Here is a 10,967-nt window from a genome sequence, read left to right on the forward strand (position 1 = left end):
TTGTATTGTAGGTTCCATCCCTGGTCTGTACTGAATTAGCTAATCTCAGCTGGGGCAGTAATTGGGGGCTGCAATTGGCTTCAGCACATCTGGGGGAGGTTTCCCATCCTGATCACTATCCAATGGACCTGCTGGTAAGTGCACATGTGAGGATAAGATTAGGCTTGGTTGTGATGTCTTCATGGTCGAATAATCTACCAACACTCAGCATCTAAGGTCATACATGAAGAATGACAATTTGGGTGAGCTGCCAAATGGCTGGCAGTGCCTTTGGAAAAGTACCCCAGCATCAGGAGAGGAGAGGAGATATTTAGAAAAAAAAATGAACAGTGTATAGATGACTATTGAATGGACTCGGCTCAAATAGGCCTATCAAGCCTATATTGAATCTTCTACCAGAAGACTGCTATATGTTAATACAAATTGGATTAAAAATATCATTGATCACTGAAAAAGTTAGTAAAGACTTGAAGTATTTTCACTCTGTTACTTGATTATTTGCCCTTACTTTCCAGATTTGCCCTTTCCTATAATTATACATATCAAGTGAGAGGAGAGAAGTTCCTGGTGAATTTAATATTCCAAATTGACACCAGATTGAAATGCTAATGTACTGAATCCATCCTTCTGGAATACTGAATAACTGAGCCAGTGTCAGATCTGTGAGTTGGCAGAGATTCACCCCGGTTGTTGGACTGACTTCTGAAGCAACTCATAATTTGGGACCTTACTGGCCTGAAAATAAGCTTTGCTCCTAAATCCTGCTTACCTAAAGGCATATCTGCTGCCTACTCACCCCCTTGTAGGCACCTCAAATGCTCATATTGTTGTTTTTCCCTTACTGACCTAGGCTGTTACACACAGTCTGGCTAAAGGAAATAAAGTTTTTTTTAAAAAAAATTATATCACTATCCATATTTTGAGATGTAAGCATCATACTCAAGTATATGTGCCATTTAAAAAAAATTGTTTTCTTCAGCTGGTTCCTGTGCAATGGCTGAGGTAAAGAAAAAAACTGCTGCAAGAATGCTGAAAGTCAGGGCACCACGATTTCCAGATACTGCTATGTAGGTGCATAGTGAACAAATCAGGGCCAGTTCTGTACCACCCATGATTTATGGGTAGGTTGAGGAAGTAACGTTGGCAGCAGTGGCTGACACAAAAAAGGCATTCGGGTCCTCACAACATCATAGGACCTCATTTGAATACATTTATTGGGCACCTGCTGGTTTTGAGTGGAAGCACTCATTGATTAATCGAGGCCCGCCGGAAAATCACTGGATAGGCCTCCAGCAGGAAGTCAGCATTTGTTTTGCAATTTTCATCTCACTACTGCCCTGTTCACGCTAAACAATGAGGTTGTAAAGAAATGAACTCCAACTCTGGAGAGTCAAGACCAAGTATAGTCTTCAGGTGAAGCAGGGTTAAAGGAGAAGGGATAATTGGACCAAAATGCATAGATATAATTCAGTTCCCTCTTTAAGGTCATATATTTTGTGCTTATTTTCATTATAAATTATTATGCGTGCATTTCATTTTGGAAACTGCCTATGTAAACTTGTCATCCTGTAATTACACCCTTTCACTGGTGATGTGACTGCAGACAAAGCTGACAAGTAGTGCTGCAGGCATCAGATTCTTATCATATATAGATTTAGTTTTATTACAGTTGCTATTACAGTTTCCCCTTGGATGAAAGAACTGTGGGAGTATCCTTAGGGCAAGAGTTTATATACAGTGGGGTAAGGATGTTACTTCATGTACCCTGATGTAATATCTATATCAGAAGCAGGTAAATCCGTGTACTATACCTTCATCATATAATCTAGAGCATAATCTAGGCTGACACTCCAGTGCAATACTGAGGGAGTGCTGCACTGTCGGAGGTGCCGTCTTTCAGATAAGATGTTAAACTAAGTCCCCATCTGCCCTCTCAGGTGGATGTAAAAGATCTCATGACACTATTTCAAAGAAGAGCAGGAGAGTTCTCCCCAGTGCCCTGGCCAATATTTATCCCTGAACTGGCAGCACTAAAACAGACTATCTGATCATTATCACATTGTTATTTGTGGGACCTTGCTGTGTGAAAATTGGCTGCCATGTTTTCTACATTACAACAGTGACTACACTTCAAAAGTGCTTCATTTGCTGTAAAGTTTTGGGACGTCCTGAGATTGTGAAAGGCGCTATATAAATGCAAGTTCGTTCTCTCATATGAAATTTTAGATATGCCAACATATTGAGTTTAAAATTGACTTATATTAGCTGTATTTTAAGAGTTCCTTTGTCTGTGTGGGGAAAGTAAATCATTACACAAATCTGTTTACAGGTGGCTCAGTTTTAAGGGAGGTAGCCAGCCTGTTAACACGGAGGGAAATCATTACATGTACTCACAAGTTAATTGCAACAGTGGACAAAAAACTTACAGATGTCTGTCAGACACTCCGGGGTGGGTTTTGGAAACAACCCATTTGATATTCAAATCAGCTGTCAAAAACAATCAACCTATCAAGATGACCAGAAGTCTACGGAATGGTAAAATCGATTAATAATCAAACCAATAAAATCGATTAAGAACATTGCCTGCTTAGTGGAAAGAACTGCTTTGAATCTGAGATATTGTAGCCCACTTGGAATAGTGCAAGTGCTGATCATTTTCCCTGTTCTTCAGTCTCTGTCTCTTTGCCTGTGGCTGGGGGAGAGGTTCTATTTACCCATTAAATTACCTACATTATGTTCATCAAAAGATTATTGAAAGACGCTGAAAAGGACACTAAGATTTTGGACTTTTATTATTTTAAGGACGCTTGAAAGTATTGTGTAAGTCAAATAGTTTACTACAGATTATTTATTTGTATTCAAACAGAAAATGCTGGAAATACTCAGCAAGCCAGGCAGCATCTGTGGAGAAAGAAACAGAAGTTCTGAGGAATGGTCATCGATCTGAAAGGTTAACTCTGTTTCTTTCTCCACAGATGCTGCCTGGTTTGCTGAGTATTTCAGCATTTTCTGTTTGAATACAAATAAATAATCTGTAGTAAACTATTTGACTTATTTTATTTCAGATTTCCAGCATCCGCAGTATTTTGCTTTTGATTTATTTGTTTTTTTTTGCATCTCTATGACTATGATTTTTCGTAAGTAAAATGGACTGTTAGTTTTACCCTGAACAATACAGTCTGATAGTGTGATGTTTTCCACTCTTCAGCATAGTCAGGAGCACATGGTGGGGAACCCAGGCGGACTTCCAAAACTCAACACTAAGAAGGCAAAGACTAGCAGGTTGTTCCATGCGCCAGACTCATAAGGTTGTAAATTCAGATCACAGGGGATGCGGGGATGCTTTTCACTGTGAACCCAAGAAAAGGGCGTTGGGAGAAAGAGGGAACCATAACAGAAATATCTTCAAATGCATTTTTTCTTCCGCTGAACAATGTTTCTGAGAGTGGGAGGGTTGTTCCCGTATCTCAGCAGGACGGGATCTATGGGGCTGGATAGATACAACACAAATTGCAGATTCTTATTAAAAAAAAACTTCCAAAGAATAGATTTAGGAGATTCTCCCCTACTCCAGCAGGATCAATGAGTTGATCATTTTATTCCCATTATTTGAGATCTGGGGTCCTGAGGGTTTTATTAATAGTAACGTTGCCTCACGACATTGCAATACTGTAGTTTAGATCGGTTGACACGCGGAAAAGCCCAACTTTATGTTTTCCTCTTTATAGGGGCAGTTTATTAATGTTGCGAATTTTGTTGGAATTCACTGCCAAGGAGCTGAAAGAAACCTTGCCTCGGTATTTACTACCCCGCCCTCTGGAGACACGTGTTTCATCTTAAGACAGCTGAGCACTTTTCCCATGGGTATATTTACATTGGCGGTACTCCATAGAAATAAATGTGTGTTTGACAAGAAGCAGCGGGAATATCTGAGAGTGGAGCCGCCTGACTCCGGCTTGTGCAGGGACCGTGCGCTTGGACAACCCGCAGGAAAGTAGGTTTGACAAAAACTCCAAATTAAAACACCAAATGTCGATGTTCTCGGTAGGAAACGTGTTTTACTTGTGATTTGCTTGGAAGGGGATGTAATTATTTACCAGCTTTTTTTATTTTGAGCTTTGTAGTATTGAAACAAAAATTACAGACCAGCGAAACCAACCTTGTTATTAGAAGAACCTCCTTTAGAATCCAAGCTGAAGTAATTAGAAGGCAGACTTTTGAGGAAGTGACTGTAATGTGAATCAAAGGTAAAGGTGGGAGCCGTTCATTTCAGGTCTTTTGTTTCGACTGTGCAGAGGGAATGATGCTCAGTCTCAGTAAATGTAACTAGTTAGCCATTCGTTGTGTGTAGCGAGGCGTTTCTGAGTGCTGAAGTACAAAGCCCGTTTAAAAACCCGACCTATTTCTATTACAGAGACAGATGGAGAAGTTGGTGTTCCTGATCCTGTTGGCAGTCGTCGTTTCGGCGCAAAGAAAGGGAGAATGGGACTACAGGTCAGAAGGTAAGGACATCTAAAGCTCGATGTCAGCTTTTACAGATATTGCTAAGAACAAGGTTTTCTTTTGGTACACTGGAAATTTACTTTCCAGCGTTATTCCCAGAACAAAAATGACCCATTGAATAATTCTACCGTAACACCACTGCCCTCCCACGGACTGGTTCATTGCAGTAAACTTGAAAATGAAAATTGATATCACTATCTCTTAATGTAGGGATTCCTTCTGCAGGCGTGTTCCAGAACAGGGTTAAAGAAAGAGCCAAGAGTCTCGCAGAAATTGGTATTTGTGAGATTTCTTTAGGGCCACCAAGATAGTAAATTCAATCTAAAATGTAATTTCTTTTGTTATGCTATTCTACATATATAGATTAATAATAAGGAGCAGTGGGGTGGGAAAGCTGGACACAGTATTACTGACATGAGTACTGATCAGCAGTAGGATACACTAGTTCATCCTAGCAGGCTGTTGTCCTACACTTTTCATGTCATGTTATACAAGATAGGGTTTTTTAAAAAGTTATACAACATTTTTTTTCATCTCAATATCCAGCTCAGTATGATTTTCATGAGTCTTTCTCGGGTTCCTTTAAAACTGAAGGGAATTCACATATTGAAAAAAATACACCAAGTGTGACAGCTCATTTATTCCCTGGGTGTAAGTGCTAATCTTACTGCCCACTGTGATGCTAATTAGAAGTGAAATATCACTTATTAGAACCTAATAGGGTACACACCATGGAATACTGTATGTAGAGTATTGCAGCATCAAGTAATGTGGTTAAACAGAGTGTCATGCTGGCAGGATGTGGGTTCCTCCCTGTGATTGCCCACCTGGTGAATTCTATACCTGTGGATGTCTGTGGGAGATACCAAATGGAGGTGAAGAGCTTCTTTAATTAAAGAGGGAGAATAACTTTGTTGGTTAGGCCTTCCAGTGAGTTGTTTCAGTTTAGCAGAGAATTAGGAATATTTTATGTTTGCCTCAAATTAAATAATTACAATTACTGGAGTACTGCGTACAGTTCTGGTGCCCTTATTTAAGGAAGGACATACTTGCATTGGAGGCAGTTCAGAGAAGGTTCACTAGGTTGATTCCGGGTATGGAAGGGTTGTCTTATGAGGCAAGATTGAACAGGTTGGGTCTATACTCACTGGAATTTAGAAGAATGAGAGGAGATCTTGTTGAAACATACAAGATTCTGAGGGTACTCGATAGGAAAGATGCTGAGAGGATGTTACACCTCATGGGGGAATCTAAAACTAGGGGCCATAGTCTCAGAATAAGGGGTCACCTGTTTAGGATGGAAATGAGGAGGAATTTCTTCTCCCAGAGGGTTGTGAATCTTTGGAATTCTTTACCCCAAAAAGCTGTGGAGACTGAGTCATTGAATACATTCAAGGCTGAGTTAGACAAATTTTTGATCAGCAAGGGAGTCAAAGGATATGGGGAAAAGGCGGAAAAGTGGAGTTGAGGTAAAAATCAGATCAGCCATGATCTCATTGAATGGCGGAGCAGGCCAAATGGCCTACTCCTGCTCCTATCTCTTATGGTCTTATGGTCTTATTTCTTTTTTTTTAAAATACAAGATTTGCTCACTCAAGTTGGCAGACTCAACAATATTACCAAGACTTTCATAGTATTTTAATATCGAACAAAACCTTTTTGTGCTACACTTACAAGTCCAGTTGGCATTTGTTAACATTTATTCCTGTTAAAATCAACTGAGTTAAATTGAATTGATCTTAATAAGCTCCACACCAGTGCCTGAATACACTGTAGTTGCTATATTCATTACAAACCCTGCAATCACCATCATCCCCCTGCAGTCACTGACTAATTAATGAACATTTATGTTTGCTTCAGATTTAGGAACATAGGAACAGGAGTAGGCCATTCAGCCCCTTGATCATGGCTGATCTGTATCCTAACTCCATCCACCTGCCTTGGCTCCACATCCATTAATAACCTTGGCTACCAAAAATCTATCGAGTTCAGATTTAAAATTATTAATTGAGCTAGCATCTACTGCTTTTTGTGAGAGAGAGTTCCACAATTCTACAACCCTTTGTGTGAAGAAGTGTTTCCTAACTTCTCTCCTGAATGACCTGGCTCTGATTTTATGGTTATGTCCCCTTGTCCTAGACGCCCACACCAATATTTACTTGTTACAGCTTTGTAATTTGCTTTTCTTAAGTGTGTTTTTAAATGTTTAGTCTGCAAACAATAATGAGAGCTGAGACCAGCGTCAACTTGTTAGAAATTGTCTGACATGTACAAAATTTGTTTAATGCAGCTTCATGTATTCTTTTAGAACAACAGATTTTTATCTTGAATTTGTTTCAATGAAATTTTCAAAGCTGTAGAAGCTAAGATTTGAAACATAAAATTGGAATATGCAAAATATTATTACATTAATTTCTAATTTCATATTCTATTTGCCTAGCAGCAGAGTGACCCAATGCTAATTTTGTACCTGTGCAGATCATTGCCTCAGGACAATTTTTCAATAATACACATTTCAATTACAGTTTGCACCAACCCTGAAGTTCACTATTAGTAAAAAGAAATTGAAAATACAAAGCTGTTTTGCACCATATTGACTCATGTTCAGCGGATATATTTTTGTCCAAATTATCTATTTACCTAATTGCTCACTCAAGTTATTGCATGACTGTTAACCAGTTCAACAATCTAGCAGATTGTAGGAAGGCACCAGCGACAATCTATGAAACTATTTGAAGATAAGGCATGCAAAAAATGAGACAATGCAAAATCCTTACACTATGAGCTCCTGATAAATGAGCAACATGGTTTAGCGAATTAACAAGAATAAACTGTCTTCTTGAAGTATATTGGAACATATCCAGAACTCTTTATTTACAAAGTATAAGACCTGTATAGTTTGCCAGCAACATGGATTCCTAACAAACCTCAATTACTACAAATTTAGGAGAACTGCCAAAGTCTTATTGAAGGCTCATTTTTATTATTTAGGAAGTAGGAAAGGCCAACTTGTTTAATGGGAATAAGGAGCGTGTGATTGATTGTATTATTAGACATGTCTGAGTGCTATGATTAGTTGAACATTTCCTATTTAAAATATGTTGGTCTTTTTATTTTTTAGGTGCTTTTACACCATAAGAGTGTAGCCGTCGGCTGACATCAGTTCTCTCCCCTCCCGCCCCCTCGTCAGCTGCACTCCATAGTGTAAACATTGGGGGAACCGACAGTATGGTAGTTCCACTAATATTTAAGTCTCGGAATGTGGGGATGCTGTTTCACGTGTTTCGTCTCTGGGTCTACATAATTACATAAAAGAAAAACAGAAAGTGCTGGAAATACTCAGCAGGTCAGGCAGCATCTGTCTAGAAAGCCTGGGACAGTTGACATTTCAGGTATAAAGCCTTTCCTCTGAACTGGGACATAATTACATAATTGCTGTCCCGAAGCAGAACCATGTAACTTCACGTCTGAGAGCCAAACTAAAAGTGTCTTTAAAAACATCTTAGGTTGACTCAGTGCTCCCACATATATAGAGATTCTTCTACTTTATGGGATCCTGGGACCCAATACAAATATGGGGAAGGATCCATTGTTTTTAACTGAGCATAGAAATGACTTCCATTTAAAATTGTGGTCACCATCAATGTTGTAAAACATTACTGGCTGCCAAGCAACATGTTTTTAATGAATTTAATATATCAGCAAGCATGGAGGTAGCTAATTTTATACAGAGTGCACAGCCATCCCCAAATGGGGGAGGGAACAGAGAAAATGAAGCAGACATCAGAGACGAATGGGAGCAAATAATAAAAAAAAACAGCAAGCAGAAAAAGAGCTGGACATAAAACAAGTAAAGAACTGCAAGAAGAGAGCATAAGAACATAAGAAATAGGAGCAGGAGTCGGCCATACGGCCCCTCGAGCCTGCTCCGCCATTCAATGAGATCATGGCTGATCTTCGACCTCAACTCCACTTTCCCGCCCTATCCCCTTATCCCTTGATTCCCTTGGTGTCCAAAAATCTATCGATTGCTGTCTTGAATATACTCAACGACTCAGCATCTACAGCCCACTGGGGTGGAGAATTCCAAAGATTCACAACCCTTTGAGTGAAGAAATTTTTCCTCATCTCAGTCCTAAATGGCCGACCCCTTATCTTGAGACTATGGCCCTTAGTTCTAGATTCTCCAGCCAGGGGAAACAGCCTCTCAGCATTTACCCTGTCAAGCCCTCTAAGAATTTTATATGTTTTCAATGAGGTCACCTCTCATTCTACTATTTTTACCATTAGTATTCATTCTTCAAAATTAAAGTGAGAAAAAATTGAAATTGAACAAATTTCTGAGCAAATTTTTCACATGTAGGTCTTTCACTGTACAATGTGCATGCGCATATTTGCTGCTCCTTATACTTTGACTACTATTCAATGATTTCCAGAATGTTCCCTATTAACATTTTCTTCATGGAGAACTTTCTTCTCAAATGTTTTAACGTAATGTTTCTTATGAAACTAAGTAACTTTTCCATTTGGTTTCTTAGCTGGCTATCATACCCTTACTATTGGCTGGTTTATAGACCTGTGAAAATAGAAAATTACACCTTTTCACCTCCTGACATCTGGAGTAGGATTGCACTTTTTAGTTTATTCTACAGATACGAGGTGGGAAGCCTTTTTCTGTAAAGCAGAAAATGCTAGAAATAGACAGTAGGTTAGTCAGAATCTGGAAGAGAAAGACATGTTAGCATTTAGTGTAGGACTCTTCACCGGAAACCTTTTCTACACGTTTCACTAATTCTGATTTATTCCAGTTACCTTCAGGAAGGTTCATATCTTCTATGAAAGATGAGAGGTGGGTCTTTTGTAAGCTAAAATGAATCTGTCAAGATTCAAGTGCTCCACATTCTAACTGGAAGTTTGGGCTTGTCTGTTTTTAGTTAGTAACGGGCAGTGGAAGTTCCAGATGCCACGAGTAAACATAAAGGTTAAAGTACACAGCAGGAATTCTTTTAGTTTCTACTGGAACCCTTTTTTTGAAAGCGTGAAGATGCACTGATAGCTAAACAAAAGGGTCACAGCCGTAACATTCTGAGTGCCGATTCATGAAAAACTGTCCAGCAGCTCTCAGGAATTTGATATTGTTTCGGGTTGCCTTTACTTATCTACTTTTGCTTCTCCTGGGACAGGTTGATGCAGATACTGCTAGTCTAGGCTAAGCAGGACTTCTGCTTTTAATGTTGTACAGCTGGAAGATTGCGTCGAAGTCTGAGATAAACTATCATTTTTCAACATCTATAAAAAAAATGTTTAATCCCTGAATCTTCTTTATCCCATTCACTGCACCTGCACAAATAGCTCTTCATAATCATCTCCATCTGTCATTCCAGTGACCCAAGGAAAATCCAGAAGGCTAAATATCTTGTTTGATTTTAATTCTTTCCTCCAAAATGGCTTTCCTTTTCTTCCTGAAAGCCTGTTTGCTCCCTTCATTCTCATTTGACCAGGTGGTCAGCCAATGCTTTGTGTCCCCACATTCAATTCGGAAGTGTTTAGATGGACAGAGTTACTCCCTGTCTCTCTGGCGGTAAGAGGCTTACTGCAGGAGTGGGGAATGAGGTGAAGATTTCTAGTTTTTTTTGAAAGCAGAATTGTGTTTATCTGAGTTATCACATAATCCTGAATCAGTGGTTTTACATTTTTGTGTGTGGGGGACCCACTACAAATATAAACACACTCCCAGATAGTGGGAATAGATACATGGTCTACGTGACCACTTAGGGAGCCCCTGCTCTGCTACTCACTTCCTGGTTCCAAAAGATTCAAGTCAACCCCAATTGGTTACGGTGGCATGTACTTTATTACGAAGAACAGTTTAATACACTCAGTATTTAAGCAGCAATTTACAGAATGGAATCTGGAGGTATATTACCCACTTCCACTCTGGATAGAGTTCGTGCCTTGACCTCTCGCCCCCCCCCACCCCACCCCCATCCTCTTGGATCCTGCGGATTCTGCCTTCTGCAGACTTCTTTCCTTCTCCTGACACAGGCGTTGGGCTCCTGCCAGCACGTCCGCTTTAACAAGCCTAGTCTGCTTCTCCTGAGGGATCCTCTACCCTGAACCTTTGTTTGTGCTTTATCTTTATACACTGTTAGCTGAGGATCATGTAGTGCGCTGACTTAACATCATCAAAATTGATGATGAGGCCAGACTTAGTCTCATCAGCTTGCTGACAAGACCCGGCAGACGGCACCGACCTGACATTATCACCTTGCTGAGACAATGGCAAGACACTTAACCTCATCAAAATTTATGAGGAGAACTGAGCTGGTAACACTAACTTGTTCTAGACAATGGCAAGACACTCAACCTCGTCAACCTCATCTCTTTTGGGGAATGCAGCCCACACCTTCCCAGACATGATACATTCTCCTATCTGTTTTTAATACAACTGGTCATTCTCTCTC

This window comes from Heptranchias perlo, chromosome 23 (genome assembly GCF_035084215.1).
Source record: "Heptranchias perlo isolate sHepPer1 chromosome 23, sHepPer1.hap1, whole genome shotgun sequence".
NCBI lineage: Eukaryota > Metazoa > Chordata > Chondrichthyes > Hexanchiformes > Hexanchidae > Heptranchias > Heptranchias perlo.